At 42.3% G+C, this 23,451-nt stretch overlaps 1 protein-coding gene and 1 long non-coding RNA gene across 4 annotated transcripts in view; one reads left to right on the forward strand and one right to left on the reverse strand.

The window, feature by feature from the left end:
- LOC138436790 (uncharacterized) overlaps positions 1–23,451 on the forward strand; it is a 136,352-nt gene that overhangs the window by 89,686 nt on the left and 23,215 nt on the right. The gene's annotated exons all lie outside the window — the stretch shown is intronic.
- The window catches only part of ANTXR1 (ANTXR cell adhesion molecule 1), a 265,829-nt gene that overhangs the window by 11,366 nt on the left and 231,012 nt on the right, over positions 1–23,451 (reverse strand). The window lies entirely within an intron of this gene.

The following is a 23,451-nucleotide window of genomic DNA, read 5'->3' on the forward strand; positions in this document are numbered from 1 at the left end:
GGGAGGCAGAGCTCTACCCCCAGTTCTGCCTCTAGCATTTGAAACCCTGAGTCCCTTTCTCTCTTGGGTCTCAGCCTCATCATCTCTGAAACAAAACTGTTCTGCTTGCTAGATGATGTCCAAAGACCCTTCAGCTCTAATGTTTTAAAATTCTATCAAAATTCAAACTGCCTTGGAACTCTTTAACTTGGATACTTTAATCTGAAGTCTTTGGGGGCATACAGTTTATACATCTTTTTATAGACTATTTAGTTTGGCTAACTCTTTGTATTGAATATTTTCCATTTGGTCATCAGATTTATAGAACATTAATAGACTGAAAATTCAGAATCGGATTCTCTATGCTCTGCTCTTTTTTGTTATCATGGTAAAGGATCCAAGCTTGCCTGCAGGTTCTGAATTTGGGTTTGCGGGAGATGTGTGAGAAGAGCTGAGGTCTGATTGTGTGCAGAAGACTTGTCGGTGGTGAGCTCATGTGTGCTGAGTGCTGTAAAACATCTGTTTGGGTATCAGGCACCCTCAGTGGAGAGGGAGCTGGCCTTCAGAGATGGTTAAAAATACGCCATGGCTTCCACGGATTAAACCAAATAGTTTCCTATGAACAGAGGTCACTTAAGGAAATTGGATTTCACAGGAAGAATATGAAAATAATCAGACGAAAAATGGAGAACATGTCTGCCAAGTTTCGTCTGACAAATACCTTTACTCTCTGGTCTAGTTCCTTCACTGATTGTCCTGTTTGGAGGTATTTCTCAAGTTACAAGTGGATCAGATTTCCAAAGTTTGTTTTATGTCAGTTGTTTAGAATTAGGAGCATAGTTCCTAACTTACATCACTCTTGTAAATGGGGGTTGGTTCTCAGGCTAGACCACAAAAAGCTCACTGGCGTGTTGAAGCAACTGATGTAATTCTGCTGAAGTAGATGCTCTGGTGATAAATGAGACACATGAACAATGAACGGATGGAGGATGGGATCTGAAGACTGCATCATGCCTTTTCTTCTGCCTGAATCTCTTCATGAGTCATTTGTGCATTTCTTTCCCACAAATGGTTTTTGAGTGCTAACCATGTCCTGGACACCTTATAAGGTGCTCCAGACAGTGCTGAGCAACCAAACACAGTCCTGGCCCTCAAGAGGAATATAGTCCAGAAGTGGAGGTAGACAGCAATCGAACAATCCTACAAATAAATGGATCTCAGCACCCATGGGCTTCCCTGGTGGCTTAGACGGTAAAGAATCCACCTGCAATGTGGGAGACCTGAGTTTGATCCCTGGGTTGGGAATATCCCCTGGAGGAGGGCAAAGAATCCACCTGCAATGTGGGAGACCTGAGTTTGATCCCTGGGTTGGGAATATCCCCTGGAGGGGGGCATGGCAAGGCACTCCAGTATTTTTGCCTGGAGGATCCCCATGGGCAGAGGAGCCTGGCGGGCTACAGTCCAACTACAGTTGCGCATGACTGAGTGATTAAGCACGACATTTGTGTTCGGCGGCACTGTCCTTGGTCGTGGTTGACTGGACAGGGGAGTGGACACCTAATTTGAGGTAGATGGATCAGACTCTGTCTTCTGGGAGTTTGGAATTGTGACTAAATTTGCAGGCAGTCATTCAGTTAGGGTTGATCTGAGTTAGGAAATATAAGTGGAAACTGGGGGATGGCCATCTACTGCCACAGTCAGGGAGAAGCGGAGTTCTGATTCTCTTACAAATGATGAATACTCTATTTATTTTATGTTTGGCTGCATCAGGTCTTAGCTGCAGTACATAGGATCTTCGTTACAGCATGCAGGATCTTTTGTTGTTATGTGTGGATTCTCTAGTTGAGGCACGTGGGCTCAGTAGCCCCATGGCACATGGGATCTTAGTTTCTCAATCAGAGATTGAACCCGCATCCCCTGCATTGCAAGGCAGATTCTTAACCACTGGACCACTAAAGAAGTCCCTGATTCTCTCTCTCAAAGATCTTTCCATCCATTCATTCCTCCATTGAGCCACTCAGTGGACCTGTCTTCCTGCTTTCTGCTTTTCTCTTTTCCAGTGACATTTTGGTTTCCATGGAGGTGAGCTTGAGCAGGCTCTGGGTATGGTGAAGGAGAGGGATGCCGGGTGGGCTGCAGTCCACTAGGTCACAAAGAGTCGGATATGACTTAGTGACTGAACAGCAAATGCACATAGATATACACATATATGCACAAACATGGATAAATTGAGCTATATAAAAAATGTATGTGGGCTTCCCTAGTGGCTCAGCACTAAAGAATTCGCCCACAATGCAGGAGAGACAGGAGATGCAGGTTCAGTCCCTGGGTTGGGAAGACTCCTTGGAGGAGGAGATGGCAACTGACTCCAGTATTCTTGCCTTGAAAACCCCATGGACAGAGGAGGCTGGCAGGCTACAGTCCATGGGATCACAAAGAATTGGATGCAACTGAGCGACTGAGCATGCACGCAATAAAATGTATGTATGCCTGTATATGGGCTTCCCTGGTGGTTCAGATGGTGAAGAATCTGCCTGCATGTGGGAGACCTGGGTTCAATCCCTGAGTTGGGAAGATCCCCTGGAGGAAGGCATGGCAACCCACTTCAGTATTCTTGCCTGGAGAATCCCCATGGACAGAGAAGTCTGTCAGGCTACATTCCATGGGGTTTCAAAGGGTCGGACACAACTGAGTGACTAAGCACAGCACATGCCTGTATATATAAACATTCATATATTTCTATATTTAAATATAAATATATATATAATCATATACATATAAGATAGACACACAGCCAGTGTTGTCTTCCTGCTTAAATTCTTCAGTGTCTCCCCACCTTCTACAGGAAAATATCCAAGCTCCTCAGCACGAATTGGTCCTGCTCCCTTGGTATTTCTTTCTGCCAATTTCATTGCTTTTCTTTTTTTGAACCCTACACTTCAGCTTTGGTCCATCACTGGAAATGAAGATACCACACTCTGACTTTTCATTTAACAGTGTCCATTCATAGGCCCAAGTCGAGGACAGGGACAAAGTTGCAGAGACACCTGTCTTGCCTTCTTCCTCTTTCCCAAAGTCAGAACTGAGGGTGAAGAGAAGGGTGTTTTGTGAGTGGTGATGCCAGAATTCTTCTCTGCTCCCTTTCCTCCACTGCACCCTTACCCTGTCTATAAATCTCATATAATAGCCTGCCTTTTATGTGCTGTTCATGGAAAAGGATCCAAGGTCAATTCCTTGTTATTTGATGCATTTTGCTGACACAGATACTGGCCTGCTCTCCATAATAACTTCGTTGGATGCCAAAACTGAGGGTAAGATGAAAGCACGAAGGAAATATTTGGTAACAAGAGCAAACTAGAAAAATGAAAGGGTAGAAATATATAAAAATGGCACATCTTTAGTGGGACACGTGTAAACACGGGGTTTGTTAAGAACGACGACTGAGATAAGACATTTAAGAGCAAAATTTCCCCTTTTTTCTGGTTACCAAGTTCTACAATTTATTTGTGGAAAGTTTGGAAAATGCACAAAGGAAGGAGGGAAAGAGGAAGGAAGAGTTTCATTGCTCACACTCAGAGTTGTGCTCATTCTTTCAGAGCACACACATACACACACACACACAGAGTGAGCACATGTTTACAAAAAATGGTATCATCATGTATCAAAGTTTTTTAAATAAAATGCTATGGTCATTTCTCTCCTGCCATTTTCAATGGCTGCATAATCTGTCACATGAAGTACCAAATGCAATTATTAAACTATTTATTGGGCATTATGAGTCTATTTAATTTCTAACTATCCTCATGTTTCTAAAATAAACTTCTGAAAATTGTTAATTTTTGATTTGGGATTTTTGCACCAATTTTCATATGTGAGATTGGCCACTTTTGTTTTTTTTAATCATCAAGGTAATTTTCACTAAAGGAATTGGGAAGATTTCCATCTTTTTTGTATATTCTATATTTGTGAAATAGCTAAAGAATTATTAGTTCACCAAAGAATGAGAAAATGCTCTCAAAATCTTTCTGGACATGTTATTTTTCTTAAGTGCAGCTTTTTGATGGTTTTAAAAGTTTTTGCCACAGATATTGACCTATTCAGGTTTTATAGTTTTTCTTGAGTCTATTTCTATAATTTATCCTTTCTTAGAAAATCATTCATATTGTCAAGATTTTTTAATCCCTTGCATAGATCTATGCTTTGTACATAGGAAATTCTTACAATTAAGCAAATCTTTCTTTGTGATACTACCCCTTTTCTCATTATCCATATTATACATACTTATATATCCTGACTTTTCTGCATTTCAAAGATTTGTCAATGATATTGGTATTTGCAAAGAAAATTTTTTAAGATTTATTTCTCAGTTCTACTCATTTTGCTTGGTTTTCATTAATTTGTTCTTAGACTCACAGATTTCTTGTTACTGTTTTTTGTAGATTTGTTTCATATTCTTTTCTAATTTTTAACTCAATGCTTAGCTTACTGTTTTCATTTTTTCTAATAATGAAAAAAATTAAGGCTATGATTTTTTTCCAGTTCCCATAGGTTTTAATTGTGGTGTTCTAATTGTCTTTATTTTCTAGAATCCCAGTAATTGTCATTTTCATTTCACCTTAGACTCAACAGTAATTTATGAGAGTGTTTTAAAACTTCTAAGGGCTTTAAAAATGAGTTAAATTCTTATTCCTAACTTCCAGGAGTTGTTTGTTTATTTGAATTTTTGGTGGTGATGTGGTGGGAAAAACATGGCCTGTAAAATTATGTTTTTTCTCCTCTTCCCAGTTTTCTTTGTTACCTATGTTATAGTAATTTTTCACAAATTTAAAAAATACTGTGAATTTTCTAGTTGATGGGTACACTGTTAAAGAAATATCCAAAAACCTATTTTTATTAGATTAAAGCCTCTCTATTTGTTGTTTATTTATTTTTTCATCAGCTTGATCTGTTGAAGTCTAAGAGTGGTATGCGTTTATTAATTCTTCTATACTTCAATTTTAAACAACTGTATTTGCTCAAATTTTGCTTTGCTGCTTTAGTCATTGGGCCACCCAAGAGCAGCAAGGGAGGGGCCTCTCTCAGAGCAGTCCAGGCAGAGTTCTATTCCAAAGAATTCTTCTTGTTCTTCCTATCTGGGTAGCTTGTCTGCAGGAATGGCTGCCATCAACGCCTTCCTTCCTCTGGTATAGGCTTTTGCCCCTGGTGAGGCAGAGTCCATTTTTTCACGCCCTTGAATCTGGTTAGTGATAATTTATTTATTTATTTTTGGTTGCGCTGGGTCTTTGTTGCTGCTCACGGGCTTTCTCTAGCTGCAGTGAGTGGAGGCTACTCTTTGTTGCCGTGTATGGTCTTCTCATTGCAGCAGGTTCTCTTGTTGCAAAGCACGGGCTCTAGATGCAAGGGCTTCAGTAGTTGCAGAGCGCGGGCGCAGTATTTGTGTTGCATGGGCTTAGTTGCTCCCATGCGGCATGTGGAATCTTCCTGGACCAGGGATTATACCTGTGTCCCCTGCATTGGCAGGCAGGTTCCTATCCACTGTATCGCCAGCAAAACCTGTGATAGTTTTGAATAATGAAACATAATGGAGATGATGTACTAGCTTTGAGACTGATATCAAGTGGCCTGGAAGTTTCTGCTTCCTGTTTTTGGTGCCCAGAGACTCGGTGTAAGAGGTCCAGACTACTGCAGTGAAAGGCCATGTGGGGAGCACTGGGCACAGCCAGGTGAGAGAAGAAGCCTTCCTGGACATCTAGCCCAGTCCATCCTGATGACTCTAGCTCTAGCCACCATCTGACTGCAACCTCATGAGAGACCAGACCCCAGGTGAGTCAGGTCAGCCCACAGAACTGTGAGAGAAATAGCAAGTTATTGTTTTAAACCACTATGTTTTATTTACTTATTTTATTATACAAGTTTGAGGAGGACAGCATTATAGTTCAACATCTGTGTATACTACAGAGCAATCACCACCAGAGGTCGAGTTACCATCCATCACTATACAATGGACCCCCTTCACCCATTTTGTCCACCCCCACCTCTTTCCCCTTTGATAACAACTAATCTGTCCTCTGTATCTATGAGTATTTTTGTTGTTGTTGTTGGTTGTATTTTAGATTGCACATATGAGTGATAGACTATGGTAGCTGTCTTTGACTTATTCAGTTCAGTTCCGTTCAGTCACTCAGTCGTGTCTGACTCTTTTCAACCCCATGAATCGCAGCACGCCAGGCCTCCCTGTCCATCACCAACTCCCGGAGTTCACTTAGATTCACATCCATCAAGTCAGTGATGCCATCCAGCCATCTCATCCTCTGTCGTCCCCTTCTCCTCTTGCCCCCAATCCCTCCCAGCATCAGAGTCTTTTCCAATGAGTCAACTCTTCGCATGAGGTGGCCAAAGTACTGGAGTTTCAGCTTTAGCATCATTCCTTCCAAAGAAATCCCAGGGCTGATCTCCTTCAGAATGGACTGGTTGGATCTCCTTGCAGTCCAAGGGACTCTCAAGAGTCTTCTCCAACACCACACTTCAAAAGCATCAATTCTTCAGCACTCAGCCTTCTTCACAGTCCAACTCTCACATGCATACATGACCACTGGAAAAACCATAGCCTTGACTAGACGGACCTTAGTCTGCAAAGTAATGTCTCTGCTTTTGAATATGCTATCTAGGTTGGTCATAACTTTTCTTCCAAGGAGTAAGCGTCTTTTTATTTCATGGCTACAATCACCATCCGCAGTGATTTTGGAGCCCCCCAAAATAAAGTCTGACACTGATTCCACTGTTTCCCCATCTATTTCCCATGGAGTGCCATGATCTTCATTTTCTGAATGTTGAGCTTTAAGCCAACTTTTTCACTCTCCTCTTTCACTTTCATCAAGAGGCTTTTTAGTTCTTCTTCACTTTCTGCCATACGGGTGGTGTCATCTGCATATCTGAGGTTATTGATATTTCTCCCGGCAGTCTTGATTCCAGCTTGTGTTTCTTCCAGTCCAGCATTTCTCATGATGTACTCTGCAGAGAAGTTAAATAAGCAGGGTGACAATACACAGCCTTGACGTACTCCTTTTCCTATTTGGAACCAGTCTGTTGTTCCATGTCCAGTTCTAACTGTTGCTTCCTGACCTGCATACAGATTTCTCAAGCGGCAGGTCAGGTGGTCTGGTATTCCCATCTCTCTCAGAATCTTCCACAGTTTATTGTGATCCACACACTCAAAGGCTTTGGCATAGTCAATAAAGCAGAAATAGATGTTTTTCTGGAACTCTCTTGCTTTTTCCATGATCCAGCGGATGTTGGCAATTTGATCTCTGGTTCCTCTGCCTTTTCTAAAACCAGCTTGAACATCTGGAAGTTCACGGTTCACGTATTACTGAAGTCTGGCTTGGAGAATTTTGAGCATTACTATACTAGCGTGTGAGATGAGTGCAATTGTGTGGTAGTTTGAGCATTCTTTGGCATTGCCTTTCTTTGGGATTGGAATGAAAACTGACCTTTTCCAGTCCTGTGGTCACTGCTGAGTTTTCCAAATTTGCTGGCATATTGAGTGTAGCACTTTCACAGCATCATCTTTCAGGATTCAAAATAGCTCAACTGGAATTCCATCACCTTCACTAGCTTTGTATTAGCTAAGCATAATATCCTCAAAGTCCATCCATATTGTTGCAAATAACAGGATTTCATTCTTTTTTATGGCTGAGCAGTATTCCATTGTGTTTATGTGTATGAAAAGTAAAAATGAAAGTGTTAGCCTCTCAGTTGTGTCCTACTCTTTGCAACCCCATGGACTGTAGCATGCCAGGCTCATTTGTCCATGGAATTCTCCAGGCAGGAATACTGGAGTGGGTTGCCATTTCCTTCTCCAGGGGAACTTCCCAACCCAGGGATTGAACCCAGGTCTCCTGCATTGCAGGCAGATTCTTTACCATCTGAGTGCACCTGGGAAGCCCATTTTTATGTGTGTGTGTGTATATATATACATATACACATGTGTGTATATGTATACATGCATACATATGGATACACACATGTACACCTACATACATACACACCACATCTTCCTAATCCATTCATTTACTGACAGACACTTAGGCTTTTTCCATATGTTGGCTCTTGGAAAAAATGCTTCAGTGAACACACAAGAGTCTATGTCTTTCCAAGTTAGTGTCCAGAAGTAGAATAGCTGGGTCATATGGTAATTCTGGGCTTCCCAAGTGGCACTAGTGGTAAAGCACACACTTGCCAATGCAGGAGACATAGAGATGTGGGTTTGATTCCTGGGTTGGGAAGGTCCCCTAGAAAAGGGCATGGCAACTCACTCTAGTATTCTTGCCTGGAGAATCCCATGGACAGAGGAACCTGGCAGGGTAGAGTCCATAGGGTTGCACAGGGTCAGACGCAACTGAAGTGACTTAGCACACATACAAAGAGACACACACACTATTTATTCTTAATTTTGTTTTGGAATCTTAATACTGTTTTACATAGTGGCTGCACCGATTTACATTCCTACCAGCAGTGCACAGGGTTCCCTTTTCTCCACATCCTCTCCAACATTTATATTCCTTGTCTTTTCCATAATAACCATTCTAACAGGTGTGAGGCAGTATCTCATTGTGGTTTTGATTTGCATGTCCCTGATAACTAGTGGCATGTTTGTTGGCCATGTATGTGTCTTTTTTTTTTTTTGTACTTAAAAAACCTTTTTTTAATTGGAGGATAATTGCTTTACAATGTTGTGTTGGTTTCTGCCATACAACAACGTAAATCAGCCAAAAGTAGACAAATGTCCCCTCCCTCTTGAAACTCCCTTCCACTCCCTTCTTCATCCCACCCCTCTATGTTGTCACAGAGCACTGGGTTGAGCTCCCTGAGTTACACAGCAACTTCCCACTAGCTAGCTATTTTACATATGGTAAATTCCATTACGGTCAATGCTATTCTCTGAATGCGCCCCACCCTCTCCTTCCCCTGCAGTGTCCGCAAGTCCGTTCTCTATGTCTGTGTCTCTGTTCTTCCCCTGCAAATAGGTTCATCAGTACCATTTTGCTAGATTCCACGTGTGCTAAGTCGCTTTAGTCATGTCTGACTCATGTCCGACCGATGTGATCCTATGGACTGTAGCCTGCCAGGCTCTTCTGTCCATGGAATTCTCCAGGCAAGATGGGGAGGGAGATGAGAGAGAGGGATTCGTTGAGGTTTGACAGAAAACAACAAAATTCTATAAGGCAATTATACTACAATTAAAAAATAATAAAAAAAAAGAATACTGGAATGGGTTGCTATGCCCTCCTCCAGGGGATCTTCCTGACTCAGGGATCAAACCCATGTCTCTTATGCATCCTGCATTGGCAGGAGGGTTCTTTACCATCAGCGCCAATTACATGATATTTATTTTTCTCTTTCTGACTTACTTCACTCTGTTCATCCACCTCACTAGAAGGGACTCAAATCTGCTCCTTTGTATGGCTGAGTACTATTCCACTGTATATATGTGCCACAACTTCTTTATCCAGTCATCTGTTGATGGGCGCCTAGGTTGCTTCCATGTCCGAGCTATTGTAAATAGTGCTGCAATAAACATTGGGGGTACATGTGTCTTTTTGAATTATGGCTTTCTCAGGGTACATGCCCAGTAGTGGGATTGCTGGGTCATATGGTACTTTTATCCCTAGTTTTTAAAGAAATCTCCATAGTGCTCTCCATAGTGGCTGTATCAATTTACATTCCCACCACCTGTGCAAGTTCCCTTTTCTCCACATCCTCTCCAGCATTTATTGTTTGTCGATTTTTTGATGATGGCCATTCTGACTGGTGTGAGGTGATACCTCATTGTAGTTTTGATTTGCATTTCTCTAGTAATGAGTGATGTTGAGCATTTTTTTCCATGTGTTTATTGGCCATCTGTATGTCTTCTTTGGAGAAATCTCTGTTTAGGTATTCTGCCCATTTTTTGCTTGGGTTGTTTGTTTTTCTGATATTGAGCTGCATGAGCTGCTTGTATATTTTGGAGAGTAGTCCCTTATCAGTTGCTTCATTTACAATTATTTTCTCCCATTTGGAGCTGTAGGAATTAACTTTCCTGTATGTCTTCTTTAAACTCAAAGAGTGTGATACCTTCAGCTTTGTTTTTCTTTTTCAAGGTTATTTTGACTATTTGGGATCTTTTGTGAGGCCATACAAGTTTTAGAACTATTTGTTTTAGTTCTATGAAATATGCCATCATGCACGCATGCACGCTAAGTCACTTCAGTCATGTCTGACTCTTTGTGACCCCATGGATTATAGCCCATCAGGCTCCTCTGTCCATGGGATTCTCCAGGCAAGAATACTGGAGTGGTTTGCCATGTCCTCCTCCAGGGGATCTTCCCAGCCCAGGGATCGAACCCACATCTCCTGCACTGCAGGCAGATTCTTTACCACTAAGCCATGGGGGAAACCTTTGTAGCCATTATCTTTTAGAGTGACTTGTCACAGAATGGTACTGAAATAATAATAATAATAAATGGTAACTCATCTCTTTGCCTAGTAAGATCATTCCTTTTTGTGGAGCTGAATAAAGGAATTGTGGGTTTCTCTTTTTTGTGTACTCAACTTGGTATCCTGTTGGTAAGGACCATGATCTTTGCTCTACTTATTGAATGATTGGCTAGGACTTCAGATGGCTAGAATCCTCAGGAGAAAGATAACCTTGCTGACTGAGAGAAAGCTATAACCCCAAAGGAAACCATCACAATTTTCCCTTTTTGTTCTCTTGATATTACCCTACATTATTCATTATGAAATGTAACCTGTTACGGTGATGAGAAAAGGCTGAACTGGGAAAGAAATAGGCAAGATGTTGCAAAATTGAAAGGCTTTTCCTTGTTTATACACTTGTGTGAGTTTACTTACGTGAGCTGGGCCTGAGATATCCCATCACTTACTCCTATGCTGCCAGTGGGTAGCTCAGAGTTGAAAGATCTTCCCTGCTTCTGCAGTCAAGTGAAGTAACTATGCTCCACTTGCCATTCTAGCATTGAAAGTCTTTAAACATATTTTTATGGAAATACGGTAAGATAAAGTAATCCTGCCACTCAAATATGGATGAATAAGTTCTGTCCTAAGTTTACATGAAAGTCTGCTAAACGCCCATGTCTAAACTATGGCTAAAGTTGCAATGAATTACTTTTAATGCAAATGAATGTATTAGTGAGTCCATGTAGAGAAGGATTCACTCTTATGGCTTCTGAGGAAGACCAGTATGCCACTGTGGTCAACAAAGACAAAAACATACACAGTGACATAGGAACTGCTTTACGAATGAGGTTTCCCATCTGATACTTAAATCCCCCATTTATGTCTCATCATTGTATAAAACCTTGACGTATTATGTCTGCACCTGTCTAGTTCGGACACATCTTAAAAACAACAACAACAAAAAAAGGAATAGGACCAGAGAAAGGAGATCCAGGAAAAGTGATCAGTGGCCAAAGGGACTCTAAAAATTCAGAGCATTCAGGGTAGCAAGACAAAGATGTATATGCAGAGATTCCAAGGGTCACGCACTTTAGAAGTGGAATTAATTGAAAACATTTGCTGATTCAAGAGGCAACGAATGGTACGGAGTGGTCAGACCTGATGTAGCATGCCCTAAATATTGTTTCTAAGCGTTGCTTTTCTAAAAACCAGCCCTTGGTACTGACCATTTTCTCTTCATTGGTGGTATCAAGTTCAAAGTTGGGTCCTGCTAAGCAGTACAGCAATTATTTTTCCAAAAAGCCTGGTTTTAATTGACATTTTGGATGGGTCTCAGTAATAATGTTGCTTTCATGCACTTTTCTAAAATTTAAGAAAACACTGTGGCATGGTCATGCTGAGTGAGTGAAAGTCTGACCCAAGATGAACTAATTTTATTCAGAGACTTCCTTCTCTCCCTTTCTGTCTCTTCCAGTTAACAATCTTGAGGATATTTGCCCTGTCCTTGTCCATAATCCCAGTTAAATGACTCTGATTACTTAGAACTATCATTAATATAGTCTATTTATTATTTTATTTATGTTGAGATATTTGCCTTAAAAAACAGGGGCCAGAAGATAAACTGCAATTGCCCTGCCAAAAGCATTATTTAGCTTGGATGTGAAATGTCAAATTATGAAATTACTTGTTCATCTGGTGCATAGCTCCAGCCCCATCCTGCTCCACACATACAAGATTCTGGATGAAGGTCTGTTTTCTTCTTTTGCACAATGTGAGGAATTCCATCTTTAGGGCAAGTTCTTTTCCAATGCCTGTAGTTATCAAAGTGCTTTTCCCAAGTGGCGAGAATATTAATTAAAATATAAAGACATTTTGCTTTTGTGACTACTATACCTTTGCCAATGAATGGCTGGCGCCCTAAATAGGTATGTGTCCTTTAGATTCACAGCATCTCACACGTGTACTGTGTTTTATCCTGTGACCTGTCATAATGTCTAAGCAGCATATTTGAGGGACCAGTTGCTTAGCGTGAGATGAACAGTTTCATACTAACTGCATCCACCATTCACTGAGCCAGGCTTAGTACTAGTTGTTTTATATACATCATCTCATTTTGTTCTCTTAATAATACTGTGCGTGTGTGTGTGTGTTAGTCGCTCAGTTGTATCCGACTCTTTGAGACCTCACGGACTGTAGCCCACCAAGTTCCTTTGTCCATGGAATTCTCCAGGCAAAAATACTAGAGTGGGTTGCCATTTCCTTCTCCAGGGGATCTTCCTGACCCAGGGATGGAATGTGGGTCTCCTGCATTGTATGTAGATTTTTTACCATCTGAGCCAACAGGGAAACCCTAATAGTACTATTAGTTAATATTAATACTGTGATTCCAAACTGTAGAAATGGGCTCAGAAAGGCCAAGTAATTTGTCCAGGGTCTTTCTACAAGTAAATGATGGAGCAGAGCTATAACTCCAGCTCTGCTGAATGCTAAACTTTCTTTTGAGCAACATATGGTTTTTAGATTGGAATGAATCTAGAGCAGAAAGAATCAAGAAGCATGTGTACTTAAAGAGCTGGCCACCGGTGATATTATATAGTTGAGAATTGGCTTTGGGTCCTGATATGTCCCTGTTCCCACCATTCCCTTCGAGCTTTCCACATCTCTATTTTTAACTTCCTCAGAATTTTAGTGCCCTCCAGCTGCCCTTCCTTGAGAAGGGCTCCATATATCCCCACTTTCTTCTAATCAAAACTTGCTTACCCTTTCAGTCCTCTGTGCTTTCTATGTGACAATCTCTAATATGATCCATGAGCTGGGACCACTATGAAGGTTTATTCCTCAACAGGCACTTTCTTTTCATGTCTGCAAACATATACTATAAAAAACAATGGCTAACTGTCTCCCACATCCATTTTCACTTTCTTCCTTCAAGGGTAGAACCATGGAGTTTCACTGGGCACAGGACCACATAGTAATGACTACACTTCCCAGCCTTGCTTGCATAAATTGGTTCAAGAGGTGGGGTAAGTGATGCTGAAAGCTGACCTAGTGTGAAGCAGGAATTTGCAGGTGGGTGTGTCTTCCTTTCTGTCGAGGTGTGGCCACATGACCTAAACTCTGACCGGCTGGCTGTGAGCAGAAATGGTGTGTACAGATTCTAGGTAGTGCCTTAAAAGGAAGGGACATACCCTTCCCTGTTCCTTTCTTGGACTATGCAGATGAAAGCCACTACACTTGGGTTAGTGGAGACACAGACAGAAGGAACCTGGACCCCTGACAGCATACAGCCACCATATTGACTTTGGATGGCTTATCCCCAGAAGGTTACATGTGAGAAAAAAAAGTTTTATCTTCTTTGCTGTTTGTTTAGTTGCTAAGTCATGACTGACTCTTTTGTGACCCCATGGACTGTAACCTGTTAGGCTCCTCTGTCCGTGAGGTTTCCCAGGCAAAAATACTGGAGTGGGTTGTAATTTCCTTCTCTAGGGGACCTTCCTGGCCCAAGGATTGAACCTGTGTCTCCTGCCTTGGCAGGCAGATTCTTTACCACCGAGCCACCTGGGAAGCCCCTATCTTGTTGCCCCTAGCTTGTATTGTTTTGGGATTTGCTAGATCAGCTGAACCACTAACCTTAATATTGTAGCTCCTAAAGGGAAAGTCCTGAGATAGTATTTAACTCTAAAGGGGTAGCCCCAATCACAGGCATTTAGGAGGCTATAGCAAGCCACTATAGTGACCTGCTGGAGCAGGTAGGCTTTGGGATGCCTCTTAAATGTTGACCACGGAGTTGGCTGCCCACTTCAAATTTACACAGGCTGATCCTTGCCCAGCTGGCTCCAAGCTGCCGCTGACATTTTCCTGGACTCATCTGCTTTTCAGGTAAGGGCTGCTGTGATCTCTGCCAGAGTGCCTCTTAAATTGAAACCAAAGGAAGACAGTAGTCAAAGCCCTGAAGGGTCATGGTTGATGTTTGCCATTGCCAGCCGAAGAAATGGAAAATTTATAGCATTCAAAATCTGGGATTTATTTAGGAGTGAAAAACATTAAGTTATTCAGCCTTAAAATTAGTTTCAGGCCTCCACTGGGCCCCCATATTCTTCCTAACTATGACACAATGTAGAGTTGGATCTGATAGGGGACCCAGTATTGAAATGCCTCATCTCCGTGGTACAGGAAACACCTCACTAATTCAGGCTCATTAATTAAATATTTGTGATATTTAATTCTTCCCGGGCTGGTCTGAGCTTACATTCTGTCAGATCTGGGAAGAAATGGTTTGTTAGACTGATATTTAGTGAGAGTAGAGCACAAATCATTAAGAGGAAAAAATTATACCTTAAATCCCTTGGAAAGAAGCAGGATATAAAATGTAGGAAAGCTTCTGTGGATTTCAGCACCTTAATTGCAAATAAAGGATGTTGCCAATGACCAGTGCATTTTATTTGTTCAGTGGAAGAAGACTTAGTAGAGAGCTCACTCTCAGTAGAGGGTCCACTCTTCACTTGGAGAGACTTTGGTGGTACTGCCTGCTTCATTTCTATCCATTTAAATGGTCCCTTCCAGTTGTACAAGCCCCTCCCATGGCAGCAAAATGTCACCCAGGTGCCTGCATGGATCTCTGATTCTGGAATTCTTCTTGGCCTCCACCCAGGTTACGTTGATGCAACTGGTTTTCTGCATTTCTTCCTTCTTGAACATTCTGGTGGCCCCAGGCTCTCTCATTCCTATGGGTTGATGAGACCTTTGAAACTAGCTTGACCTTCATTTCCCTTGGCTGCATGGTCTGCTCCAGGTCCTGCCTAAGTGACCAGCCTTTCAGCAGGCCTCACTCAACAGGGGGCAGACAACGATCTGGAGCAGATGATTACACTTATGGATAGGAATGCGGCTGCCCTGAAAAATTAACAAGTCAGGCTTTTGTTAATTTGCTTTGTGTTCCCTCTTCCCCTGTGTGCATGCACGCTAAGTTGCTTCAGTTGTGTCCGACTCTGTGTGACCCCATGGACTGTAGCCCACCAGGCTCCTCTGTCCATGGGATTTTCCAGGCAAGAATACCTGAGTGGGTTGCCATGCCCTCCTCCAGGGGACCTTCCCAACCCAGGGATCGAACCGAGCCTCTTACATCTCCTGCAATAGCAGGCAGATTCTTTACCACTAGCACCACCATGGAAGCCCTCCCTCTTTTCCTTGGTTGTTATTGTTCAGTTGTTCAGCTAAGTTGTGTCTGACTCCCTGTGACCCCATCAACTGCAGCGTGACAGGCTTCCTTGTCCTTTACTATGTCCCATAGTTTGCTCAAATTCATGTCCATTGAGTCAGTAATGCTATCTAACCATCTCATCCTCTGTCATCCCCTTCTCTTCCTGCCTTAAATCTTCCCCAGCATCAGGGTCTTTTCCAATGGGTCAGCTCTTCACATCAGGTGGCCAAGAAAAAGTATTGGAGCTTCAGCTTCAGCATTAGTCCTTCCAATGAATATTCATGGTTGATTTCCTTTAGGATAGGGTGGTTTGATCTCCTTGCAGTCCAAGGAACTCTCAAGAGTCTTCTCAGCACCACAGTTCTACAGTCCCACTCCTGGACATGTATCCGAAGAAAACTAATTAAATACACACCCCTCAGTGTTCATAGCAGTACTATTACAATAGTCAGGCCATGGAAGCAACCTAAATGCCCATTGACAGATGAAAGAATAAAGGAGATGTGGCATGTATGTATGCCTAAATCTAATATTACTCAGAATAAATAATGCCATTTGTTGTAACATGGATGGACCTAGAGATTATCAGATTAGGTGAAGTAAGCCAGACAAAGAGAAATATATAATATCACTTATATGTGGAATCTAACTAAAGAGAGATACAAGTGAACTTATTTACAAAACAGAAATAGACCTATAGACACAGAAAACAAATGTATGCTTACCAAAGGGAAAAGGGGGAGGAGAGATAAATTAAGAGTCTGGGATTAACATATGTGTGTATGCTAAGCTTCGCTTCGGTCAAGTCTGGCTCTTTGCGACTCTATGGACCACAGCCCGCTAGGCTCCTCTGTCCATGGGATTCTCCAGGCAAGAAAACTGGAGTGGGTTGCCATGCCCTTTTCCAGGGGATCTTCCTGACCCAGGGATCAAACCCCAGTTGCCCCCATTGCAGGCAGATTCTTGATCTCCCAGTTTGGATCAGCCTTACTGGGGCTGAAGGAGAAAGTCCTGTTACTCTGCTCATGTAGAGGGCTATCCTTCCAATGAGAGCACTTCTTCATAGTTCCATTTTAAGGATGAACTGAGTAGGAAGTCAGAAAATTCAGAACCCTCATCTCTCCAGGTTGGTAAATCAGTAGAAGGGGAAACCTACCAAACCAAAATGAGAAACCAGTTAAGAAGGGAAGGGAGACTATGGAGGATTTAGAAAGGGAGATGTCAGCTGAAGACAGACAGCATTTGGGTGAGACTGACAGAAGGGGTTGCTTGCAATGTTATCTACAAAGAGGAAGGAGCTGGCTGAGTAAGGCATGGCCCTCCCTCTGGGTCTGTCAATGTCCAAGCTGTTGATTACTCAATCTCCCTTGTCTGTACTATTTTATTCCCTATCCATGTACTCCTGAAGTGATCTCAAGCTGTGGTTCACTGTCCCACCAGGGCCTTCTGAGTAGAGGTGACCTGATGCCATCTAAGAACTGTTCTGGACTTGAAGAGAGCCATTTCCTTGTTTCTCTTGAAACCAGAGGGACCCCCAAAGTGTGGAACATGGTTAGTGAAGGGGCTTTTTCTGAATGCAAATCACAAATGTATGCATTCTTTGTAGAAATGAAAAGATGCCATTTCTCCTTATACCCGAAGGTACATTAAAGAGTTCAAAAAGGAGCAGTTCTAGAAAGTGATTATGAAACTGTAATTTATGCAAAATAAAACCTCAGAGAAGGTTCTAGGCCATGCAAAAAGGGTTTATGGACCACAAATGTTAGAGTACTATTCACTTCACATCCCTTTTAATGAATGAGGAGAACCTTATCTTCTTGATCTGCCAGGGCTGGGACAATGGTGCTGTTCTGCTCCAGTCTCAGGAAACCAACACAAGGATGCCTCCTCCACCTCCGCTACCTTGGAAACCAGACAAGGTGCTTCCAACACCATTTCACTCCTCACCCCTTTCCTCAGCATCCAGTGATTTTGGGGCCCTTCCCTATCCACTTTCTGGCCTGCTGTTGTTCAGACCAATACAGAAAGCCTACTAAATAGTCTCTGGGGGAAGAGACAGTTTTCTTGGGTCATTTTTTAAAGTTTCTATAGTTTATTACTATTGTTATAGAGAATATGTTTATAATTTTGCAGTGGGCACATGTAGGGACAATGACAGTTCTGTCACTCTGTTATTAGCGCTAGGAAAACATCACTGTCTACTCAAGAATGTTGAATAAATATCATACCCTGGCTTTTCAGCTCTCAGTGCTTTTCACTTTTAAAGGTTCAAATCTTGGGTCAGCCTGCCAGAAAACATTAGCTCATCATACTCTGTCACCGAGAAAAGAAAAAAAAATCTGAACTAAATGAAGATTGGATTTCATACAAAGTGCTGAGTCCAAAGACCTTGGGGGATCACTAGACAAAAAGAGAGACAAGAAGACCAGAAAATGATGTTGAGTGATGTGACCTTGTGAATGAGTGTCTTCGGAGACCTGGGTCACGGATGTTAAGATGGTGCTGGATGCAGTGTAAGCAGAAGTGGTCCAGGCGAAGCACCATCATGCTCTCGTGTGACCAACCACTCACACCTCCGTGCTTTGATGCAATGAACTGGAGCGTGTTTTATCCTCAGATATCACAGACCCAGTTCTACATCACCCCTTCAAGCATGCATTTGCAGTTTTCCCTCTCTTCTTAAATTCCCACTTCTTTCATTAAATAAAAACAATTGAGGGTATTAAAAACTTTACAGAACTAAGATAAAAGAAAACCTCAGGCCCACGATCCCAGCTTGAACACTGTTAATATTGGGGAGCTATATGATTTTTTCCATATTTCACCATTTTCACATTTCAATGGATCTGCCTTTTTTTGGGTGATGCAATAGGAACCAGGGATTTTTTTTTTTTTTTCCTAGAGGGGAAAATGCCATCCAGGCAAATTAATCAACTGCCAACAGTCTCTCTTTGATGAACTTGCCATGATTTGAACTAAGACCCCACTGAATGCCTTTTAATTTAGTTTTAGGTTCCCCTTTCACTCTCAGTCACATTAAAAGTTGAATTATGATACAGGGACAAGATGGGTCTTTATCTGGATCATTTTAAAAGAAACAATCTTTCATTTGGGTGTAAGGGCAAATAAAACTCCCAAACTCTGACATCTGGTGAGATTTTACTGTATTTTAGGTGCATAAAGTTGTATAGATACTTTTGAAATGTGTCTTTAAGTCAGTTTCACTGGAACTTGATTGTTTGGGGGTATAGTGGCCACTGAGCTCTGGTCCTCTGCAATCACGTGTGTGCTCAGTCACTAAGTCGTGTCCAGCTCTTTGTGGCCCTATGCACTGCAGCCCACCAGGCTCCTCTTCCATGGGAGTCTCCAGGCAAGAACACTGGAGTGTTGCTATTTCCTTCTCCAGGGGGTCTTCCCAACCCAGGGATTGAACTTGCATCTCCTGTATTGGCAGGCGGATTCTTTACTGATGAACCACTTGAGAAGCCTCTCTAATCGGAGGGTCTCTTGATAACTCCTGGTCAGCAGGCCGCTGTTATAAATGTATGCTGCTGCTGTTGCTAAGTCGCTTCAGTCGTGTCCGACTCTGTGCGACCCCATAGACGGCAGCCCACCAGGCTCCCCCATCCCTGGGATTCTCCAGGCAAGAACACTGGAGTGGGTTGTCATTTCCTTTTCCAATAAATGTATAGTGTCATTTAAAAGCCCCACACTATTGGAAAAAAGGCAATAGAAAAAAAACGCCTTCCCATATGTTTCTACTTAGTGTATACACAAATATTGCTTAAGTCTTTTTTGTGACATTCCATCCATCTTCTCTGTTTTGTACATGATGTTTTATTTAATATACCTTCATTTTATTACGATGGATCATATGAGCTGTATTCCCAAGACATATCACATAAAATCACTCTTTGTATTTGAGGTAATGATGATCTCTTTGAGTTTCAAAACAAATTTGATTCAGGGGAGAGGAATCATTGGAGCATAGGGACTTTCAGGGGTCAAACACTCCACCCTGTAGTTTCACAGTGAAGATCAGCCCCCAACAATCTCTGCTCAAGGAGAAGATGCTGGACTCTGCCTTTACAATCCACCAGAGGACAGTCAACTACTTGTTACATAAATCCATCCTAAGAAGCACATTCAACTGAAGCTAAGACATGGAATACATGTTTTGAAAAGTTGTTTTAAAGAAATAGAGAACAATACACACACCTGATTTCAGAGTGATTCTTATTTATAATTCCTAAATAGTACACGGAATTCTTTTAGGTTATAGATTCAAGTTGTGATTTTCCTTGTGTCTCAGACTTGGAGATTTCAAAGCAGTGTCTTGTTGTTCCTCAACATATGAGAAAACTCTCAGCTAATTGCTTCTTTATCCAAATTTAAGCATTTCTTATCAGACTCCCCTGGTGGCTCAGATGGTAAAGAATCTGCCTGCAGTGTGGGAGACCCAGGTTCGATTCCTGGGTTGGGAAGATCCCCTGGAGGAGAGCATGACAACCCACTCTAGTATTCTTGCCTAGAGGATTCCATGGACAGAGGAACCTGGTGGGCTACAGTTTATGGGGTCGCAAGGAGAAGGACACGACTGAGCAACTAACACTTTCATCATTCCAGGCACCATTGGGATCATTTGGTAGATAAGGAATCATAGTTTCAGGGGATGATGCTATAACTGTAACTGTTTAATTTTGCTTCAGAAAATCTAATGCCAACATGGCCTTATCTTGTGGATCACTTCAGTAGATCCATGTGAAGAGGAGGGAGCAGGAATCATCATTCCCTTATAGGCCGGAAAAGCTGAGCCACAAAGGGGAAGGAGAGGGCCCAACTCCAAGGTTTCTTGGACTCCTTATGTGGGGCTGTCTTGGCTTCCTATGTGGATATTTCTGTTAAATATTTTTGCTGTTTCAATAGGTGAAACCACCATCAACATGAATATAAACCAAAACAGACTTCAAGTTAGTTGGCTTCCCATTTCTTTAAATCATGGTTCTAACTCTGAGAATTTCATAAATGCAAAAAAGGTACTGTCCTTAGGGCAGATAGTTTCTTTCCAATAAAAATTTCCTTACAGTGGCCTCCTTTGGTTTTTAATAGCTGAAAAGCTTGTACAAAAAATACACAGGGAGGATAGAGATGATTCTGGAAGAACTCAACAGGAGAGGGGAACTTCCTGGTGGTGGAGGGGCTGTGGCCAAGTCCAGAGCTGCTGGTCTGGGCAACTCCTGCCACCTGTGGACAACAGGGTACATGGACATTTTCTGCCATGTGTTCTGATGACTCCTGGCTACGAGGGCTGCCTGATGCATGGGAAAATGGAGCCAGGATAAGAAGCAACAATAGGCTAAATTAAATAGCTTAGGTATTTAGGATTAAAAACCAGGTCTAGCACTTAAGAAAACTGACTCTGGCATGGGGGAACCCCTGGCTCAGTCACAGCTGGGGTGAAGAGGATCTGGCAGTTGCAGACTAGCTGGTCAATCTGAGTCTGCTGTGTGACGGCCCAGGAAGAGTGAATGGATTTGTAAGTCACATTGGGAGGTCAGCGCCCCTCACTCAGGTGACCAGCCTGCTGCTCTCTGCTCCACGGTGATGAGATCCCACCTGCCGGAAAATTGGGGGCACCTCAGTCAGGAGGCTGTGGGCAAATTGGGATGTCTCCCAGGAGAGCTCAGTCATAAGCATCAGTTGGGATCCTTGTCAAACACACTGACACCAAACCCTGGATCTACTGAATCATGATTACCAAGGTCATCTATCATTTCTGGGCTTCCCTTGTGGCTCAGCTGGTAAAGAATCCTGCAATGTGGGAGACCTGAGTTCGATCCCTGGGCTGGGAAGATCCCCTGGAGAAGGGAAAGGCTACTAACTCCAGTATTCTGGTCTGGAGAATTCCATGGACTGTATAGTCCATGGGGTCACTCAGAGATACGACTGGGCGACTTTCACTTTCACTTCACTTCTATCCTTTCTACATATACTGAAAACTTTCTGATACATGAAGATGATTAATTTGGTAAGAATATAGCACAGTGCCTAGCTCATAGTACAGGATCTAATTATTAGCAATACAAAAGACGGTGAATAAATAAAGAACAAGATCTACTCTTAGCCAGTTGATTAAAGAAGATTTAACTGATACCATTTTCATCAGTGATGTGTGTGTGTGTGTGTGTTTGTGTTCCTCAAGCTGGTGGACACTGATGTTAACTAGGTTCAAGGTTCCTAAAGCAAAGAGATGAACCTTTCTCCTTTTGGAGACTTTCTGGTAAGTAGGTTGCGGAGATACATAAACACAGAAGAGTTTTCTAATCACAGCTTATGAACTGCTCTGACTAAGCCTCCAATATAACAGTAGGACTACCAAAACCCTGGTAAGGAAACTGGGGACTTCTTTACGAGAGGCTGGCTCTGAGAATAGATGTCCATCTGTGATGGATGAGGAAGTTTGATCTTTGGTGATCTTTGATCTCACTGGTTTAATTCTTCAAGCACTGATTAAGTGCATGAAATAAAAAAAGCATAATAATCTCTACATTGTAACCATTAGCAGAACTAAGAAAGAGTTCCCTGATGTCAACATAGGGCAGCAATTGAGGCTCCTAGTTTGTTTTAATCAGACCCGAGTTTTTAGACCTGGAGGGCCCCTCACCCCAATTAAGTGGTGATCTAGGTGGGGCAGGGATATTTAATAGGCCTTTGGTCTCTGTTAGCCTTTTATTGCTGAAAGTTACAGAGGTCAGATGTTCTTGGCTGCGTTTCCATCTATGCTGGGTTCCTAGCTGCGTGGTTTTATTCCGGTTATGATCTCTGACTCTTGCTGAAAGTTGGTCAAAGTCAAGGGCGGAAGTGCTGCCCCTTCTAGCAAAGCCTCAGGCTGGACTAGGTGCTTTGTGAAGAAGCAGCCTAGCAGGCACCACCTCCCTTTCTTGGGACCTTGCCAGCAGCTTTCTGCTCTTAACCTACCCTTGTCACTTTCATATAGTCCAGCCAGGAGAGCTTTTCCTAAAGGGTCTCAATCTGTGACTGTGGCATATTGAATTGATTACTTTTAGACTGACAAACACAATGGAATCTCTCTATTGACTTATCCTTAATATGAAAATATACAGGGATACCCAACTCCCTAATTTTTTTCAGTTTGAAAATAAAACTTCAAGTTCCCAGCTGTCATTTATTACTATTGCCTTTAGCTCAAGTATTTAAAAAATAAATGTGCTTTAGAAATTGACCCAGGACTTCTAAAATCCACTGCAGCTGAATTCTGCCAGTTTAATTTTAATCAACAAAGGCATAGGGTGACTGTCCAGCAATTTTCCCACAAGGGCTGGGAGCGTGGATTGTGATAACATTTACCTTCTGGATGGACATTTCTTTGGAGTGTTTTCTCTCTTGGTTCCTCTGGATTTTCCTGAGTCCTCAAGGAGACAGAATCTCTTGTACTGAGCTCTCTGGGGGTTAGAAGCTACACTGAAGAACTTGCCCATGAAAACCATAGATCTTCTGAAAAGTGACTCCAGGAACCAGCTGGGGGCCAGTCCTCTGGGATCTCTGCCTGACCTGAGGACAGCAAATTCACAAACCATGTGGCTGAAAGGGGACATTTTTTTTCATGATTTTTTTTTCTCTATAAGAATCCAAGCTTTATAGGCAGACTGTATTTCCTGTATATCCTGATGCCTGGGAAAATGAATTGTGTACTTAGGAGCATGCCCCTCATACACAGATCCCTCTCTCTGGGCCTATCCCTTTCCTTGTCCCACCCTTGACCTCCAGGAATTGATCAACAAGGCTATTTTCTCATA

This window comes from Ovis canadensis, chromosome 3 (assembly GCF_042477335.2).
Source record: "Ovis canadensis isolate MfBH-ARS-UI-01 breed Bighorn chromosome 3, ARS-UI_OviCan_v2, whole genome shotgun sequence".
NCBI lineage: Eukaryota > Metazoa > Chordata > Mammalia > Artiodactyla > Bovidae > Ovis > Ovis canadensis.